Below are 20,692 nucleotides of genomic sequence, written 5' to 3' on the forward strand. Positions count from 1 at the left end.
GTACCCGTCCAGGACCCAACCTTGGCGTCCTGTACAATATATATATATATATATATATATATATATATATATATATATATATATATATATAAATATATTTCTGTTATATATTTCTTTTCTTTGTTTATTGTCTTATTTTTATCCCTGATGAAGTTTGGAGTGTTGAACCTTTAAAATACTTTGGATTTGGTTCTCAAATAAAATCTTTATGGACGTTACAACTAATGTGGCGCTCTCATTTTTTCATCTTTTATCTATATATATATATATGTATATATATATATATATATATATATATATATATATATATATATATATATATAAATTTTTTTTTTTTTTTTTTAACTATATGTATATACAAGTGTAATTGTACCAGTGTACTCTTTTATATATATTTATATTTTTATATTTTTATTTATATATTTATATAGAAAAAGCAAAAATTATTTAAAAATGGGAGCAGCACATTAGTTCATACAGTCCATGAAAGATTTTTTTGCATCAAAACCTTTGGGACTTAACATTCTCCCTTCATCAGGGCTAAAAGGAAGACAATAACGGAAGAGAAAATAATATAACAATTCCTGGAATACTTAAATACTATTTAATAAATAAATATATATATACTGTATATATATATATATATATATATATATATATATATATATATATATATGCATAAAACAATATGTACATAGGTATAATTACAGGCATAATTACCCCAGTGTACTAATGTTTAAGCTAATAAAACCCAAATTAAGTAGTGTTAAATGCAGCTTACAGTATACGATTCTGGATAGGGGTGGGGTGTGAGTATAAGGCGATGGTCAGTGGGTTATTTTCATCATACGCCACATCTCATATATGTTATATTTTCTTTCTTATTTATTTGCCCAAATTATATTTTTGTTGTTTGTCTAATAATATCTCTCCAATAATTATGAGGACTTGTTTACTAAAGGGACTATGGGCTGTAGAATACACACGAGGCATTTCTGTTCCATAGAGACAAATTACAATTAATTATTTCACACACCTTGAAGGTATATTTACCCACTCAGACCCGTGGAGTGAAAATTATAATGATAATTTGCTGTGAAAAGAGACGCACATTTCTGTCTATTGAAGAACGCCTTAATTATTTGCCAATGTGTTGTCCTCACAATTATATTTTTTTCATAGCTCTGCCTTCTGATTTCTTGAAAGAAATGCCTGTAGCAAGGGTTTTCACATCGTTGTTGGAATACAGGACTCTAAACCCTTGGTGATTAATTTCTGTGAAAAAACAAAACAAAAAAACAAAAAATAAAACATACCAACCACAAGGTAATCAGATCTTTTTCCATAAATGGCTAAATTAACCATTTCACTGCTGTGGTAATAGTCACATTTTCTCAATCTTCTCTTGCATCTTTCATACCTAGTTTGTGGTTATTATTGGAGTCCTGTGTGCATCTGTATGAATGTTTTTTTGTGTTTACATTTTTGGAGGTTTTCTTTGTTATATTGCATTTTTTCAAATGCATTATTATTTTTAATCTTCAGTCACAATTGTTTCATTTATGAGGATCACAAGGAACAAGTATATTGCAGCCAGGGCCATCTTTAAGTGCCCGTTCACACAGGGGCGACGCGACTTGCAGCGCGACTCACAGACACGACCTGCACACGACTTCAGCGGCGACTTGCAAAATGACTTCTGTATAGAAGTCAATGCAAGTCACCTGAAGTCGCCCCGAAAATAGTACAGGAACCTTTTTCTAAGTCGGAGCGACTTGAGTCGCTCCTATTAGAACGGTTCCATAGTACAGAACGGAGCGCGACTTGTCAGGCGGCTAAGTCGCCTGACAAGTCGCGGTAGTGTGAACGGGCACTAAGAGTCCATTCACACAGGGGCAACTCCTGATCCGACTTCAGGTCGCCCCTAGTCGCCTCAGATCGGACAACATTTAAAAAGCAATGTAAGTGAATGAGAGCCGTCTTAATGCACACTACTGAAGTCGCTCCGACTTCAGAAAAGGTTCCTGTACTACTTCTATCTGACTTGTAGGCGACCGGTACCCATTGATTTCAATGGAGATCGCCTCCAAGTCGGATCTCCGTCTATACGGAGGCAACTCTGACAGAATTATCAGCTCTCAACAGGGAACTCCACGCCAAATTTCTGCAAAAAATTTGGCGTGGGTTCCCCCTCCGAGAGCATACCAGGCCCTTAGGTCTGGTATGGATTCCAAGGGGAACCCCCTACGCCGAAAAAACGGCGTGGGGGTCCCCCCCAGATCCACACCAGACCCTTATCCGAGCACGCTACCCGGCCGGCCAGGAAGGAGGGTGGGGACGAGCGGGCGCCCCCCCCCTCCTGAGCCGTACCAGGCCGCGTGCCCTCAACATGGGGGGGTGCCTTGGGGGAGGGGGGGCGTGCGCCCCCCCACCCCAAAGCACCTTGTCCCCATGTTGATGAGGACAAGGGCCTCTTCCCGACAACCCTGGCCGTTGGTTGTCGGGGTCTGCGGGCGGGGGGCTTATCGGAATCCGCGAGCCCCCTTTAATAAGGGGGCCCCCGGATACCGGCCCCCCACCCTATGTGAATGAGTATGGGGTACAATGTACCCCTACCCATTCACCTGTGAAATAAAGTACAAAAAAAAACACAACACAGGGTTAAAATATTTTATTGCACAGCTCCGGGGGTCTTCCGTCTTCGGGGGTCTTCTCGCCGGACTCCTCCGCTATCTTCTTGTAGCTCTTTTGCTAGCGGAGGAGTCCGGCTTTCTTCCTCGCCGCCGGCCTCTTCTCCCGACTTCGGGGGTCTTGTCCCCCTCTTCGGTTCTTCTGCCGGGCCACCGCGCCTTCTTAGAGCTCTTTTACAGGCGGTGGCCCGGTCTTCTGTCGCCGCCGTCGCCGCCGCCGTCGCCGCCGCCGCCTTCCGTTCTTCTCCTTCTTCTTCTCCTGGAGATGTTGACTCGACGAGCTCTCCGGCCGGAATGCCAGGGACGCGCTCCGCTGCCACTTATATAGGGACAATGGGGCGGTGTCACATGGGTTGATGTCACATGGGTTGGTCACATGGGTTGATGTCACATGGTGACCCCGCCCCCTTACCATGTGACATCAACCAATGTGACCAACCCATGTGACATCAACCCATGTGACACCGCCCCATTGTCCCTATATAAGTGGCAGCGGAGCACGTCCCTGGCATTCCGGCCGGAGAGCTCGTCGAGTCAACATCTCCAGGAGAAGAAGAAGGAGAAGAACGGAAGGCGGCGACGGCGGCGACAGAAGACCGGGCCGCCGCCTGTAAAAGAGCTATAAGAAGGCGTGGTGGCCCGGCAGAAGAACCGAAGAGGGGGACAAGACCCCCGAAGTCGGGAGAAGAGGCCGGCGGCAAGGAAGAAAGCCGGACTCCTCCGCTAGCAAAAGAGCTACAAGAAGATAGCGGAGGAGTCCGGCGAGAAGACCCCCGAAGACGGAAGACCCCCGGAGCTGTGCAATAAAATATTTTAACCCTGTGTTGTGTTTTTTTTTGTACTTTATTTCACAAGTGAATGGGTAGGGGTACATTGTACCCCATACTCATTCACATAGGGTGGGGGGCCGGTATCCGGGGGCCCCCTTATTAAAGGGGGCTCGCGGATTCCGATAAGCCCCCCGCCCGCAGACCCCGACAACCAACGGCCAGGGTTGTCGGGAAGAGGCCCTTGTCCTCATCAACATGGGGACAAGGTGCTTTGGGGTGGGGGGGCGCACGCCCCCCCTCCCCCAAGGCACCCCCCCATGTTGAGGGCACGCGGCCTGGTACGGCTCAGGAGGGGGGGGGCGCCCGCTCGTCCCCACCCCCTTTCCTGGCCGGCCGGGTAGCGTGCTCGGATAAGGGTCTGGTGTGGATCGGGGGGGGACCCCCACACCGTTTTTTCGGCGTAGGGGGTTTCCCTTGGAATCCATACCAGACCTAAGGGCCTGGTATGCTCTCGGAGGGGGAACCCACGCCAATTTTTTTTGCAGAAATTTGGCGTGGAGTTCCCCCTTGAGCTCATTCTCTGCTTGGCCACGGCAAAAGTCGCCTGGCCTGGGGCGACTTGTAAGTCGTCCCAAGTCAGGTTGAAGTCATCACAAGTCGTGTTGAAGTCGTCCCAAGTCGCGCTGTGATCTTAACTCAAGTCGTGTACAAGTTGCCTCACTCAAGTCGCCTACAAGTCGTGTTGCCCCTGTGTGAATGGAGCCTAAGGCAGGGCAAAAGGGGCAGGTGCCCTGGGCCCTGTCATTGTTGTGGGGCCCAAAGCAGCTGCCTTATACTTGCCAACTTTCCCAGTGTAAATTCCCTTGTCCCTTGAGGTTTTAGTCCTGTGCTGTGTCCCAGTATCTCAGTGTGAAGTGCTGCTACTAATGCTGTCCAGCTCTACCCTATTGTTGTGTACAGATGACTCACCTGCAGACCCTGTGTTTACATGTAAATAACCGGCCTTCATATGTAAATAGCAGCGACATGCATATGTAAATACTGTAGCTCAGGCCAGTGGCACTGATATGTAAATAAAGATGGCATTCATATGTATATCATGCCCCCCCGCAGTGAGGAGAAGATGTGCTGTAACCTATAGCAACCAGTGAGCGGTATTACTGTACAGTAATCTCTAGCAGCCAATCAACAAACAGAAATCATGTGCTGTAACCTCTAGCAACTAATCAGTGAGCCTGAATGTGGGCTGCAACCTCTAGCAACCAGTCAATAAGCGGTAATGATATGCTGTAACCTCTGGCAACCAATCGCAATCACTGTCTGATTTGACACAGTAAACTGATTTCAAGTCTAGCTGCTATTTATTGTATGTCTCAGAGAAGGTGGAAAGCGAAAATTGCATGGGGGGCCCCAAGAAAATATTTGCCCCGGGTCCAATCAATATTAAAGACGGCCCTGATTGCAGCTGAGACCTCCAAGTGGGAAAAATGTGACAAAAAAATAAACTTCTTACCCCCCCCCCCCCCCCCCCTTTATGATACTGGTACAAAGCATTGCAAAAAATATTTACTAATTATTATTTATTTTTTTTGTGCTTTTTGTGAAATGTGAAATGTGTAAATATATGTTAAAAATGTAATATTGCCAAACAAATAAAAGGAAACAAGTTTAAATATTAATGGTTAATAAATTAGAAACAATAGGGGAAAAAAGCGGTAGGTAGTTGCATGAAAAAAGGAGAATGTAGAGTTAATTAGGGCTAATTCGACTAAAAACTGAGTCATAATAATAATGAGTTAAATAGAAAAATATTTTCTTTAAAAAAATATTTTTTCACTTGTTGGGTTGCTTTAACTGATATAACCTGCAGATTGAAGTTCATTCCTTTGATCTGCAGATAAATTAAACAGAATAGATACAAAAGATACAAAATGAAACAGAACAGCTACAAAAGTGACAATGTTACTTTGTATCTTTCTATTTCCCATCTGAACAACTTCCAGAGGATCTCTGAGTACACAGCCAGTTTAGCTTTGATTAACCAGAGATGAGAACTGCTGGGAAGTGTGTCTGTGGGTGTGTATGGGGCGGGTCCAGGCATCAGGGCCGAAGGACTGGATGTGCTACATATGTCCTGCTATACTATAATGATTTTTGGCCATGTGTAGCATGTCCAATGTCTGGAACTAGTTAACTGACATAACAAAACTAAAACAGTATTGGATTTGTAATTTGGATGTGTGAGAGGGTGGATACAATACTTCCAACGGTCATATTTCAGGGGGTCATACGGTGGACATCCCTGCTTTAAAGCGGAGGTCCACCCACCACTGCAAAAATTGAAAGCCAGCAGCTACACACATACTGAAGCTGCTGGCTGGGAAACAATAGCTGAACCAAAGGATAGAGTTCAGGTGTCTCCAATGAAGGGACTGTTAATATTACAACATACAAGGACATTGTAGGCATTTGTGCTCTTTCAACCTTGTGGAAAAAACATGCACATGATTGGATGATAAAATCAGAAGACCTTCCACTCATTTCAGATCTACCCCTTAGCCCTTGTACACACGGTCGGAGATTCCGACGGAATGTGTCCTATCGGACCGGTTTGTCGGATAATCCGACTGTGTGTGGTATGCATCGGACTGTTTCCGTCGGAATATCCGTCGGACCCAATTTTCCAACTTGTTGGAAATATTTTCCGACAAACTGGTCCGATCAGACATACTCCGATAATGTGTAGAGAATTCCGATCGGACAAAGTGCCACGCATGCTCAGATCAAATTCCTACATCAAAGCTATTGGCTACTAGCCTGAATGTAGTCCCATCGTAACGAAATTACGTCATCACGTTCTGAAAGATCAGATTTTTTCGACAACTTAATCCGACCGTGTGTATGCAACAGTTTCGGACAAAATCCGACGGATTTGGTTGTCGAAATCTCCGACCGTGTGTACAGGGGCTTAGATTTAGAGCAACTGCACTTCCAAGTGCACTTGCAGTGCAAAGTGGATTTGCCTTTCGTAAATAACCCCCACTGTGTTTAAATCTTTGCTTATACAATTTAAAATGAAGACTGTACATGCATAGGACAAAATAAGGCAGCCTGATGCATACTATAGTAAAGCTTCCACAATTATATAACACATGGTAGCCCTCGCCATAGACATTTGTAGAAAAGCACATTCAAATACAACCTTAGTACAGTAGTAGGGATGAGCTTCGAGTTCGAGTCGAACTCATGTTCGACTCGAACATTGCCTGTTCGCCTGTTCAGCGAACAGTGAACAATTTGGGGTGTTCGCGGCAAATTCGAAAAGCCGGAACACCCTATACAAGTCTATGGGAGAAATCTAAAGTGCTCATTTTAAAGGGTAATATGCAAGTTACTGTCCTAAAAAGTGTTTGGGGACCCGGGTCCTGCCCCAGGGGACATGGATCAATGCAAAAAAAAGTTTTAAAAACCAGCGACGGATCTCCGGGGTCCAGCGATGGATGATCATATCCAGCGACGGGGGATCTCTCAGTCCAGCGCTGTCCATACATCCGTCTTCTGTCTCCACTGCGGAGACACTGCAGAGATCCCAGCGCTGACGTTTCTTATATTAGGAGGGCGGGGCCACCCGTCACCTGACCCCGCCCCTCTGACGCTGGAGAGGGAAGCCAGGGGTTCCCCAGTGACGTGTGGGTGACCCCGCCCCCTCTGATGTAACGCAGGTTTCCGTTACATCAGAGGGGGCGGGGTCACCCACACGTCACTGGGGAACCCCTGGCTTCCCTCTCCAGCGTCAGAGGGCGGGGTCAGGTGACGGGTGGCCCCCGCCCTCCTTATATAAGAAACGCCAGCGCTGGGATCTCCGCAGTGTCTCCACACTGGAGACAGAAGAAGGATGTATGGACAGCGCTGGACTGAGAGATTCCCCCGTCGCTGGATATGATCATCCATCGCTGGACCCCGGAGATTCGTCGCTGGATAGCAAGAGTGGATTACCGCCGCTGGAATCTTTTTTTTTATTTTTTTTATTTTTAATAAAGGAATTTTTCAAAAGTGTGTTTGTCTTATTTAACCATTTTTACACTTTCTTTGTGAAATGGTAGGGGTACTTTTGTACCCCCTTACCATTTCAAACAGGGGGGGCCGGGATCTGGGGGTCCCCTTGTTAAAGGGGGCTTCCAGATTCTGATAAGCCCCATGCCCGCAGACCCTCACAACCGCCGGCCAGGGTTGTGAGGATAAGGCCCTTGTCCTTATCAACATGGGGACAAGGTGCTTTGAGGGGTCACAGACCCCCAAAGCATCCTCCCAATATTGAGGGTATGTGGCCTGGTACGGTTCAGGAGGGAGGGGGGCCGCTCTCTCGTCCCCCCTCTTTTCCTGAGGCCTGCCAGGTTGCGTGCTCAGATAAAGGGCCTGGTATGGATTTTTAGGGGGACCCCACGTCAATTTTTTTTTTAATTTGATGCGGGGTTCCCCTTAATATCCATATCAGACCTGAAGGATCTGGTATGGATATTTAGGGGACCCCCACGTCAATTTTTTTTTTAATTTGACACGGGGTTCCCCTTAATATCCATGTCAGACCTGAAGGGCCTGGTAATTGAATTTAGGGGAACCCCCACACTTTTTTTTTTTTTTTTTTGAATGAATGAATTGTCGGCTAATACAGAGAAAACTCATTGAGTGTTCTCTGTATTACGGGGAGCCGACAATTTAGCCGCAAGTGATTTTAAAAGACTTTTTTTTCCTGCACAAATGATACTTTGTGAAGGGACAGTTCTAAGCACCAGAAACATGCGCCCCTTCACAGGCATACTATAGATACCCCCCAGCTACGAAATTTAAAGGAATATTACACTTTTTTTTTTTTTCCATTTAAGTTTTTATTAGAAATATAACAGAGTTACAGCAACATTATATGTAACATGCGTGCGTGAACAGTACAGTACAAAACAGAGCTTATGTTGATAAAGAGCATTCTCAGTAGGCATCCAACTTCATCTTGTGATTGGAACTGAACATTTGGTACAAAACTGACTAACACACTGGTAAGGGTGGGCAACCTGTTGTAGCGTAGATTGCTGCAATTACCCTTCCGTCCATTTGAGTAACCTAGACATCTTTGACATGTCTCTTTGGAGAAGACCAATGTGAGAGTCTCTTCTGTCATGTCTAGGGGGCACGATAACGTTTTGTACTAAGGCATGTCGGTCGTCGTGTGTGGACTTGTTTGTGAACGAGGTGTTATACCGTCCTAATTGTGATAGTCTATTGGGAGTTCGAAATGAGTAGCTGTGTCCTAAAGGGGTGTTGTCTGTTTAGGTAAAGAGAGGGAAGGAAGGGGGAGGGGGTGGGGGGGGGTTATAGTGAAAGAAGAAGGAGGAAGAAGGGAAGGATATAGAGGGTATGTTTATCTCTCCGGTCTCCGCCGTCCATGGTGTATGGGCCCAACAGGTCTGGATCTCTTTATTTCGATCAGTGTGGAGGTAGAGGTGTAATCCTATTTCTGTTATAATCTAGAAGGGAGAGGGACGTTGTCTGCATGTTTACCAGAATGACGTATGTGGATATCAATGAATATGTCTTGATCAGCTTGTATCTCTCTGAGGTTCGGAAGTTGTTCCATTTCTCCCATGTTCGGGCAAACTTGTGTGGGGCATCCTTCGTAATGTCTATTAGTTCTTCCATTTCTGCTATCTTCTCGATGCGTTTTATCCACTCTGATATAGAAGGGGTATCCGAGGAACCCCAGTGAGCTGGTACGCATAATTTAGCTGCATTAAGCATGTACATATAAAGTGATTTTCTATAGACTTGGGCAGGTGTATCAGAGTGGTGAAGGAGAAATCTCGCAGGCGAGTAATCTAACTGGTCACTCGTGACTTGGGATATGATGTTGTGGACTTGCAGCCAAAAAGTCTGCAGTCTGGGGCATGACCACCAAATATGAAGGAATGTGCCTATTTCAGTGTTGCATCTCCAGCACCTGTCTGTGATCTCTTTGTTGTATTTGTTGATCAGTGCTGGTGTTCTGTACCACCTTGAGATTGTTTTATAGTTATTTTCCTGCGTCGTGACATTGAGTGACGCTTTGTGTGCAATTAAGAATATTCTCTCCCAGTTCTCCTCTGTTAATTCCATCTGTAAGTCTCTCTCCCAAGCCCTGCACGCTGTCCCCTCTTTCGGTGATATAGAGGAGAAAAGTAGTGAGTAGGTGTTCGAGATTATATGCTGTTGTGGCGTGGTTTGGGAGCAGAGACTCTCGAATGGGGCGAGTTTACGCCCAAGTGAAGAGTCTACATTTGTTTTCTGGAGGAAGTGTCTGGATTTGGATTTGGAAGTAAACCCAATAGGGGATAGGGTCTTCTTCGGGTGTCCTGGGTACTGCGTCGCGATCTAGTATTTTACCTCTTTGAAAAAATTGGTGAGCTTGTATGTCAGTAAACGGCCATCTATTCCTGAGGAAGTGATTAGTCATTCCCGGCTGAAAGTCCGGGTTGAGCCTTATAGGAGTGAGGGGTCCTGGGTTTGAGGAAATCTTGCCCTGTTTGGTTGCTTCTCTAAAATGCATAAAGTGGCGCTTATAAGTGGGTGTTCTTTCAGTGTTTTGGGGATACGGTTCGGGGCTATCCAGGGGGTGCTTTTGAACTGGAGCTCTGATAGGGAATCTTCTAGTTTCACCCAGTCTTTAGTGTTACCATGAACCGCCCAATCCACTACTCTGCATAGATGACAGGCCTGTGAATATTTTGTGAGATCTGGTAGTCCAATGCCCCCCTTTGGTTTTGGTTTAGTAAGTTGGGTATAACTTATTCTGGGGCGTTTGTGATTCCAGAGAAATTGTAGGGCTAACCTCTTCATTACTTGAAAGAAAGAATGTGGGAGTCTAATGGGTATTGTTTGGAGTAGGTATAGGACGCGAGGAAGGACATTCATTTTTAATATAGCTGCGCGGCCGAACCATGAGAAATGCGATTTGTCCCTGTTGCGCAAGTCTGATGCTATTGCTTGAGCGAGAGGAGCAAAATTTTTTGCATAAAGGTCGGACAGGTGTGAAGGAAGCTTTATCCCTAGGTACTGTATAGAATCATATTTCCAGATAAATGGGAAATTATTTCGACATAATGCAACGACATCTTGCGGGAGGGTGATATTAAGGGCATGGGATTTAGAAAAATTGATTTTTAAGTTAGAAATACGATGGAATAGGTTGAATTCTTTCAGTAGATTGGGAATTGAAGTCAGGGCGTCTCTAAGGAATAGTAATATATCGCCCGCAAAAGCCGCTAACTTGTAGAAGTGATCAGCGATGGGGATCCCTTTGATGTTATCATTGGCCCTTATGCTATTTAAGAGGGTTTCAAGCGTGAGGATGAACAGTACAGGGGATAGAGGGCACCCCTGTCTCGTTCCATTCCGGACGGGGAAGACGTCTGACAGGTGGCCGTTGACTCTAATTCTCGCCGTAGGAGAAGAATATAAAGATAAGATATAGTTTAACATTTTGTTAGGTATGCCCAGGTGACGTAACGTCGCCTCCAGGTAGTCCCAGGCCAGCCTGTCAAACGCCTTCTCTGCGTCCAAGGAAAGAAAGAAGCCTTTCATCTTATTGGAAGATAGCCAGTGGTGAATGTTAATTGCTTTAATAGTGTTGTCCCTGGCCTCTCGGCCAGGGACAAACCCCACTTGGTCCTTCTCTATCCATGAGGGCAAGAGGGGGAGGAGACGGTTAGCTAAAATTGTTGAGAATAGCTTCAAGTCCACGTTTAGTAGCGAGATTGGCCTGTAATTTGTAACTGAAGTGGCATCTTTTCCTTCTTTATGTATGACCGTTGTGTGCTTCAAGTGTATTAGTAGGTGGTGTGGGAGTGTTGGAGAGTGAGTTGAAGGCTACAAGGAGCGGAGTTGTGAGTACATCAGAGAATGTATTATAATACGGGGCTGACAAACCATCTGGGCCAGAGCTTTTACCCGGTTTCAGTTGTTTGATCGCCCTTTTCAGTTCCTCCTCTCTTATAGATTTGTTCAGGTCAATGGCTGTCTCATTTGATATAGGAGAAGGGCCAAATTTTTGTAAGAATTTTCTAATTAGGGCTTCTTTAGAGTTGTGGCCTGATAGGATTTCTTGCTGCCCGGGTATATGGTAAAGCTCTCTATAGTATTTTTCAAATTGGGCCGCAATATCTATTGTTGACGTGTGTGGGATACCCGCGTGATCTTTTATAATGTGAACGTTGGTGCTTGCTTTTTTTGATTGAATAGCCTTAGCCAATAGCCTCCCGCTCTTATTTCCTTGCTCGTAGAAGAGTTTCTGGGTCAGAATAAATTTGCGCCGGGTTTTGCAGTTAAGCAGTTCAAGGAGTTGTTTTCTAGTGTTGGTAAGGGTCAGAAGAGTATCCTGGGCATGCGATTGTTTGAGTGCGAGTTCTAGTCTCTTAATTTTGCTGATCAAGTCATTGATAGTCCCTAGGTGAGCTTTTTTCCGAATAGCTTTGAGAGTCATAAACTCGCCCCTGATCACACATTTATGTGCTTCCCATACAGTGAAGGGAGAAAGCTCCGGGTCGGTATTTTCTCTAAAGTAGTTAGTGAGACTGGTTTTTATGTAATTGATGTCACTCTCCGAGGACAGCAGGGTGGGATCTAAGCGCCATATTTTGGTGGTTGTTTTCGTCTGTGGGAGGGAAAGGGTAAGTGTGATCGGGTTGTGATCCGAGTGTATAAGAGGTTCAATAGTTGCTGATTTTAAGAGAGGTAAATCTTTTTGAGAGAGAAAGAGGTAATCTAATCGTGAGTGGAATATTACACTTTTATTGTTTCACTTTAATCATTATTAAAATCACTGCTCCTGAAAAAACGGCCGTTTTTAAAACTTTTTTTTGCATTGATCCATGTCCCCTGGGGCAGGACCCAGGTCCCCAAACACTTTTTAAGACAGTAACTTGCATATTACCCTTTAAAATGAGCACTTTAGATTGTGAACGTTCGAGTCCCATAGACTTTAATAGGGTTCTAAAGTTCATACGAAGTTTAGGTCTGTTCGCAGGTTCTGGTGCGAACCGAACAGGGGGGTGTTCGCTCATCCCTATACAGTAGATAATAACGCTATAATAAGTCGCAACTAGTGATGGCCGAACAGTTCACCCGGCGGTCGTTTTGCGGCGAATTTCGGCTGTTCGCGGTCCGCAAGTTCAGCGGACTATTGGCGCCGTTCGCCCGGCGGACTTCCGTGTTTTTACTGTGTAAAAGAACTTTGACCTGATGACACATCCATCATGGGGTACAGGACAGCCAATTGAGACATTACAGCACATGGACACTTGGACATTCCCCCTAACCTATAAATACACCCGATCCGGCGGCCATTTAACATTCTTTCTTCTGTCACTATAAGGAAAGGTTGCTGTGTGGAGTAGGGACAGATAAATCGCTAGCTATTTGGTACACAAAAGTTCTTTTCAGGACTGGTATAGGTGTTAGGTGTATATAGGTTTGCTGTGCTACTGATTGTTGCAGCAGCCTGAGTGTCTTTTGTCAGTTTAGAGAAAGGGACAGAGCGCTGTGTCTGCTGCAGGGACAGCCAGATTAGTCATCATCATCATCATTAGCTGTTACTATCAGGTCCACAAAAGTGCTGGGGGTTCTTATTATGAGGGGATCACACCTATTCGAGTAACCAGTTATCGTTCCAGTCTCCTCTGTTTTGCCAGTTTGTATAGGGACAGGAAGGAAGCAGTGTGTCAGGCAGTGAGGGTCAGTTTAAACAGTAGCTGTTACTATTAGTTCCACAAAGGTTCTTTTCAGGACTGGTATCAGTGGTATGGTAATAGGCTTGTACACGTATAATATTCTTTCTTCCAAATATAGAAAGAATATTATACTTGACTGCTGCCCTATACTGCAGCAGTCCTTCATCGGTATAGGGACTAAGAGTTTTGTCACTGTCACTGAGTTTTGTGCTGTGCTGATTTTCTCCTGGGGGTTCTTATTATGAGGGGATCACACCATCCCTGTGCTGATTTTCTCCTGGGGGTTCTTATTATGAGGGGATCACACCATCCCTGTGCTGTGCTGATTTTCTCCTGGGGGTTCTTATTATGAGGGGATCACACCATCCCTGTGTCCTGTGCTGATTTTCTCCTGGGGGTTCTTATTATGAGGGGATCACACCATCCCTGTGTCCTGTGCTGATTTTCTCCTGGGGGTTCTTATTATGAGGGGATCACACCATCCATGTGCTGTGCTGATTTTCTCCTGGGGGTTCTTATTATGAGGGGATCACACCATCCCTGTGCTGATTTTCTCCTGGGGGTTCTTATTATGAGGGGATCACACCATCCCTGTGCTGTGCTGATTTTCTCCTGGGGGTTCTTATTATGAGGGGATCACACCATCCCTGTGCTGATTTACTCCTGGGGGTTCTTATTATGAGGGGATCACACCATCCCTGTGCTGTGCTGATTTTCTCCTGGGGGTTCTTATTATGAGGGGATCACACCATCCCTGTGTCCTGTGCTGATTTTCTCCTGGGGGTTCTTATTATGAGGGGATCACACCATCCCTGTGTCCTGTGCTGATTTTCTCCTGGGGGTTCTTATTATGAGGGGATCACACCATCCCTGTGCTGTGCTGATTTTCTCCTGGGGGTTCTTATTATGAGGGGATCACACCATCCATGTGCTGTGCTGATTTTCTCCTGGGGGTTCTTATTATGAGGGGATCACACCATCCCTGTGCTGTGCTGATTTTCTCCTGGGCCTGCTTATTATGAGGGGATCACACCATCCCTGTGCTGTGCTGACTTCCTCCTGGGGCTGCTTACGGTGCAGGTGTCAGTGCTGTATATCACGGTGCTGATGTCAGTGCTCTCTATCACGGTGCTGATGTCAGTGCTCTCTATCACGGTGCTGCTGTCAGTGCTGTATGTCACGCTTCTGATGTCAGTGCTCTCTATCATGGTGCTGCTGTCAGTGCTGTATATCACGGTGCTGATGTCAGTGCTGTATGTCACGCTTCTGATGTCAGTGCCCTCTATCATGGTGCTGCTGTCAGTGCTGTATATCACGATGCTGATGTCAGTGCTTAATGTCACGCTTCTGATGTCAGTGCTCTCTATCACGGTGTTGCTGTCAATGCTGTATGTCACGGTGCTGGTGTTAATGCTTTATGTCACACTGCTGATGTCAGTGCCCTCTATCACGGTGCTGTTGTCAGATGCCTCTATCACGGTGCATGTGTCATTGCTGTATGTGACGCTGCTGGTGATCATCTCCTGCACCCTCTTCTTTGCCTTCCCTGGTCCCTGACCTTCCCTCTCCTCCACTGCCTTCATGCGCTCCACAGTCCTGAATTGTCAGAACAATTTCCCATATAAAAAAAGAATGCTTGTAGTTATCGATCCCAAATTCACCTCATACATGTGTTATGTCATTGGCCATGTGGTGGGACTATGTTTGCCCAGCTAATAATTATCTTGTGGCTGCAAATTCGACCTAAAGGTTTGCGAAGTTCGCCTCCCATTGAAGTCAATGGGGCCCGCCGTGAACGTTCGGTTTCGCGAACGGTCGGCCTCGTTCGCGGTCCGCGTTCACGAAACGTCCCGTCGGAAGTTCGTCCATCACTACACACCAGCACTGAGATAGAGAGCACTGACACCAGCACCGACATAGAGAGCACTGGCACCAGCACCGAGTTAGAGAGCACTGACACCACACCAGCACCATGATAGAGTGCACTGACACCAGCACTGAGATAGAGAGCACTGACACCACACCAGCACCGTGATAGAGAGCACTGAGACCACACCAACACTGAGATAGAGAGCACTGACACCACACCAGCACCATGATAGAGTGCACTGACACCAGCACTGAGATAGAGAGCACTGACACCAGCACTGAGTTAGAGAGCACTGAGACCACACCAGCACCGTGATAGAGAGCACTGAGACCACACCAGCAGCGAGATAGAGAGCACTGACACCACACCAGCACCGTGGTAGAGAGCACTGAGACCAGCACCGAGTTAGAGAGCACTGACACCACACCAGCACTGTGATAGAGAGCACTGAGACCACACCAGCACCGAGATAGAGAGCACTGACACCACACCAGCACCATGATAGATAGCACTGACACCAGCACCGAGATCGAGAGCACTGACACCACACCAGCACAGAGATAGAGAGAGAGCACTGACACCAGCACCGAGATAGAGAGCACTGATACCAGCAACTCGCTGCGGGACCCAAAAATGACACCGCTCAACCTCTTCAAACAGGAGGGTATGGGCATATAGTATGGTGTGCTTTTTTTGTACAAGGAAGTGAGCCAAAGGTAGAAAAAAGGTCTGTGTGCTCGATTAAATGAATTGTTTATAGAGTTATGCATATACATGGTCTACTGGTCACATGTGTTGAATTCCTTTGAGATCCATGCCTCATTAATTTTTATAAATGTCAGGTAGTCAACAATATCATGATCTAGGCGAGTGCGCTTAACGGTCACGATCCCCCCTGCTGCGCTGAACGTCCTTTCGGACAGGACACTGGACGAGGGGCAAGCCAACAGTTCCATTGCAAATTGGGCAAGCTCTGGCCAGAGATCAAGCCTGCCCACCCAGTAGTCCAGGGGTTCATCACTCCTCAGAGCGTCCACATCGGCCGTTAACCCGATGTAGTCGGACACCTGACGGTCTAGGCGTTCCCTGATGATGGATCCGGATGACACCTGTCGATGGGTCGGCTGAAAGAATGACCTCATATCCGAAGTCACCAACACATCTTCAAACCGCCCTCTTCTTGTAGGCTCTGTTGGATTGGTACCCGCAACTCTTTCTCTGGGAGTGGGAATTCCTCCTCTGCCAGCGCACGCAAAAGCAGAATGTAGCAGTTGTCGAAGCAAGGTCTGTAAGTGTTCCATTCTGCCAGCCCTCTGTGACGGTGGTAACATTTCCACCATTTTGTGTTTGTACCGGGGGGTCTAAGTACGTTGCCACCCAGTACTGGTCCTTGACCCTTATGCTTTTTATACGGGGGTCTCTGTTAAAACACTGAGGCATGAAGGCCCCCATTTCCACTAAACTGGAAGCGGTGTAGTTGCCTGGCTCCTGCTCATCATCCAGGATAATTTCGTCCTCCTCGTTCTCCTCTCCCCATCCACGCACAACAACAGGGATCCCAGAAAGGTTTAAAGCATGATCTTCTTGCTCCTCCTCATCCGCCCCGGCACCATCCTCCTCTGACTCCTCTTCAGACTCCTGTTGTTGATATTTCTCAGATAGTAGCCCCCCCTGGGAATTCATCCAGCATTGCGACTTCCTCATCTTCCTGCTCCTGCTCCTCCATGGCTTGATCAATGACAAGATGCAATGCACGCTCCATAAAGAAGGCATAAGGTACCATGTCACTGATGGCGCCATGGCTGCGACTGACCAGTTTGGTGATCTCATCAAATGCGCATGAGCAGCCTGGCGCGGTGAAAAAAAAACAGCTCCCCAGAACCTGTTCTGCCGCAGAGTTCATACAGGTAGTCGTTAACTGCACGTTTCTGCTGGAGCAGCCTATCAAGCATATAGAAGGTTGAGTTCCATCGCGTCGGGCAATCGCAAATAAGACTTCTGTTAGCAAGGCGAGCCATGGCCATGTAAGATCTTCTGAAATGGGCCGAGATTTTCCTTGCCTGCCGCAAGATGACCTGGAGCCCAGGTTATTTGACAATGAATCACCGCACGACCAAGTTTAAGACGTGTGTCATGCATGGCACGTGCGTAATTTTGCCCTGTTTCAATGTGCTAAGCAGATTGGCACCGTTGTCACACACCACTTTACCAACTGTCAAATTGAGCAGTGTTAGCCACTGATCTGCCTGTGAACACAAAGCTGAAAGGAGTGCAGGGCCAGTGTGGCTCTTGGCTTCCAGGTACAACAGACGCAGCACAGCATGGCAACGTCTCACCTGGCATGTCGAATAAGTTCTGGGGAGCTTGGGTGGCACAGCGGAAGAGACGCTAGCAGCAGAAAAGAAGGAGTCAGCCGAGGAGGAGAGGGAGGAGGATGGAGTACGAGGAGGAGAAGAGCAGGGCCTGCATGCAATCCGTGGCGGTAAAACCAATTCTACACGGGTGCCACAGGTTACATGCTTGACGGCTGTCGGAAGGTTCACCCAGTGGGCAGTAAAAGTAATATACCTTCCCTGCCCGTGTTTGCTAGACCATGTGTCTGTTGTCAGATGTATCTTGGCACTGACACTGTGTGCCAGAGATACATTCACTTGCCGCTGAACATGGCCATATAGGTCTGGGATGCCCTTCTGTGAGAAATACTTCCTTCCTGGGACCTTCCATTGTGGTGTTCCAATGGAGTGTGGCTTTCTGGGTTCCCACTAGGCTCTGTGATGGCAGCTCATGTGCCTTCTTAAGACGGTCTTCCCTAGGTGAGTGTTGGGCTTACTGCAACTTTTTTTTTTCACATCAAAAGCTTTTATTGTGAAATAGAAACATGTATCTTACAAAACACGAAACAGGAGTACAACGGCACGGTTTATAACATTTCTACTAAGAGATACATATGATACATAACGGGATTCTGTCTTTACCACGGATCTCTCTGTCCATACGCACTCGGTTCGCTTCAGTTTTATTACATTGACAGTTAGAGCATGTTGAGCAAACCAAAACCATATGCCATCATCAAGGCTTAACTTTAGAAAGATCCGGTCTAATTGCACCATGTGGTATAATAAACTATGTAGCCAGAATAGGTCTGACCACTTCTATAATCAGAAAAGGTAATAAAGGTAGAAGGAGAGTAGTATGAGAAGAAGATAGAAGGACAGAAGGAAAAGGAAGAAAGAATGATATGGAATGAAAAGGATGCAGGGTAATCTGCTAAGCAAAAATGAAGAGAACAAAGGACGACTTAGTGAACCTGAAGCAGCTCAGTGAACTGCCTGGAGTATCTGAACACAATCCAGGGAGTCCATATAGCATGAAATAGATCCACATTCTCATGAGCCTGTGCTACTGTTTCTTCCATTATATACAGGTCTGTCACTTTTTTCAGCCATTCTGATACTGTGGGGACTCTGGGAGAACGCCAGTGCAGCGGCACCAATGCTTTTGCTGCATTTAAAAGATGCTTGAGAAGAGAATTTTTATATCTCTTCCGTGGGGTATCGGTAATGTGTAGGAGGCAACAAGCTGCATGTAACGTGGTGGAGGTGTCCGTGATTTGCTTAATTATGGACCTCACTGCGTCCCAAAAAGGTGTTAGTTTTGGGCAACTCCACCAGATGTGTGTTAGTGTCCCTACTTTGCTTAGGCACCTCCAGCAGTGTTCTGGCACCTGAGGAAACCACCTATGAAGCCTGTCTGGTGTATGATACCACCTGATCAGTAGTTTGTAACCCAACTCTTGCGTGTTGGTGTTAACCGAGCATCGGTGCGCCAGTGCACAAGCGTTCCCCCATTGTGAGTCCGTAATCTGTCTACCGAGCTCTCGAGACCACTTATTCTTAGAGTCATCCCCAGGGAGCTTGGAAAGGTTTTGTAGCCATGAATAGGCCATCGAGGTGGTTTTAACCTGTTTCTCGCCAGACGCACATACCTCCTCAAAGTCTGTCAATGGTCTTGTAAATTCCCCCTTGTGTCGTGAGGAGGTAACATAGCTCCTGAGTTGGAAATATGTCCAAAGAGGAAGGTTGGGTATTCCCCAGTCTCTCCTAAGAACAGTTAGGTCTTTCAGTCTGCCCCCAGTGAAGCAATTTTTTGCCACTCTCGGGGAGTCCGACTTCTGATCGGTGAAGATCACATTACCCATTCCCGGCAGGAAGTCAGGGTTATCCCTTAGCGGAGTCAGTGGGCTATTCTGGGTCGTCACTGCTGAGTGTTTCATAGTTATATGAAGTAATGAGAGTGTAGTCTCAGTAAGGGGGTTTAAGCTGAACCCCTCCCTCAGTTTGGTCAAGGGGATCCAAAGAGAAAAGTGCAATCTGCGTCCTAGTATCCTTTCTTCTAAACGTACCCAGTCCTTGTTGTCTCTGTGGCAATGCCAGTCAACTATTCTGGTCAGGTGAGCCGCTATCTGGTAGTTCTTGAAATTTGGTAGGCCCATCCCTCCCTTATCTTTGGGTGTCGTCAACAGCGTGAATTTGGTCCTAGCCCTCTTTTTGTTCCACAAGAAATTCAACGCCAGCGAATTTAATTTATTAAAAAAGCTTCTCGGGATCCTAACTGGTAGTGCCCGAAATAAATATAGTAGTCTAGGTAAGATGGACATCTCAGGATTGCTGCGCATCCAAACCAGGAGAACCATCCCGCCCTACATTTGCGCAGGTCTTCTATCTGTCTCAATAAGGGGGGAAAGTTGAGATCATAAATTGTAGCTACGTTCGGGGCTACCCATACACCCAGGTATTTTAACGATTTTTCCTCCCAGCGAAACGGGCAACTCCCCTTGATCCTGTCAAACTCTTCGGTGGTGAGACCTATATTCAATGCTTCCGATTTAGCATAGTTGATTTTTAAATTGGATATGTATCCAAATATCTTAAAGGCGTTAAGTAGGTTAGGAAACGTTGTGTGTGGGTCAACTAGGTAGAACATCAGGTCATCGGCGTATGCTGCCACCTTGAACTCTCTGTCTTGTACCCGGAATCCCCTAATCGATTCCTCTCCCTTAACTACTCTTATAAATGGCTCTAGAGATAGAATAAACAAAAGTGGGGACAGAGGGCAGCCCTGCCTGGTCCCATTCGTGATCATTACCGGGTCGGAGAGGGAGCCATTAATCTTAACTCTGGCTGATGGACTCTGGTAGACTGCCGAGATCCAAGACAACATTCTCGGTCTCATCCCCACCCAACTGCACGTGGCCATCATATAGTCCCACGTCACTCGTTCGAAGGCCTTCTCCGCATCCGTAGACAGGAGAAGGCCTCCGATCTTCCTTGCTCTAGCAGTCTGGGCTAGCAGGAGTGTTTTAATGATATTGTCTTTGGCCTCTCTTCCTTGCATGAACCCCACTTGTTCCGGCCCTATCAGTCCCGGTAGCAATGGACCCAATCTATTGGCCAAAATTTTTGTTAAAATTTTTAAATCCAAGTTCAGCAATGATATAGGTCTATAGTTTGAGCAAATAGAAGGATCTTTGTTGGGTTTAGGTAGCACTGTTATATGTGCCGAGAGGTAATCTGGGGTAACTTGTCTAGGCGTAGACAGAGTTCAAGGCTT

General features: G+C 46.3%; 1 long non-coding RNA gene across 1 annotated transcript in view; it reads right to left on the reverse strand.

Annotated features, from left to right (window-relative positions):
* Nucleotides 1-863: 863 nt before the first annotated feature.
* Nucleotides 864-20,692, reverse strand: part of LOC143925334 (uncharacterized) — a 36,539-nt gene continuing 16,710 nt past the window's right edge. Inside the window, exon 2 of the long non-coding RNA XR_013261947.1 lies at nucleotides 864-1,275. This is a non-coding gene — a long non-coding RNA (uncharacterized LOC143925334). The remainder of the gene's footprint in view (nucleotides 1,276-20,692) is intronic.

Source organism: Lithobates pipiens, unplaced genomic scaffold (genome assembly GCF_037356315.1).
Source record: "Lithobates pipiens isolate NorthernLeopardFrog02 unplaced genomic scaffold, aLitPip1_a1.2 Scaffold_22, whole genome shotgun sequence".
In the NCBI taxonomy this organism is placed as follows: Eukaryota; Metazoa; Chordata; class Amphibia; order Anura; family Ranidae; genus Lithobates; species Lithobates pipiens.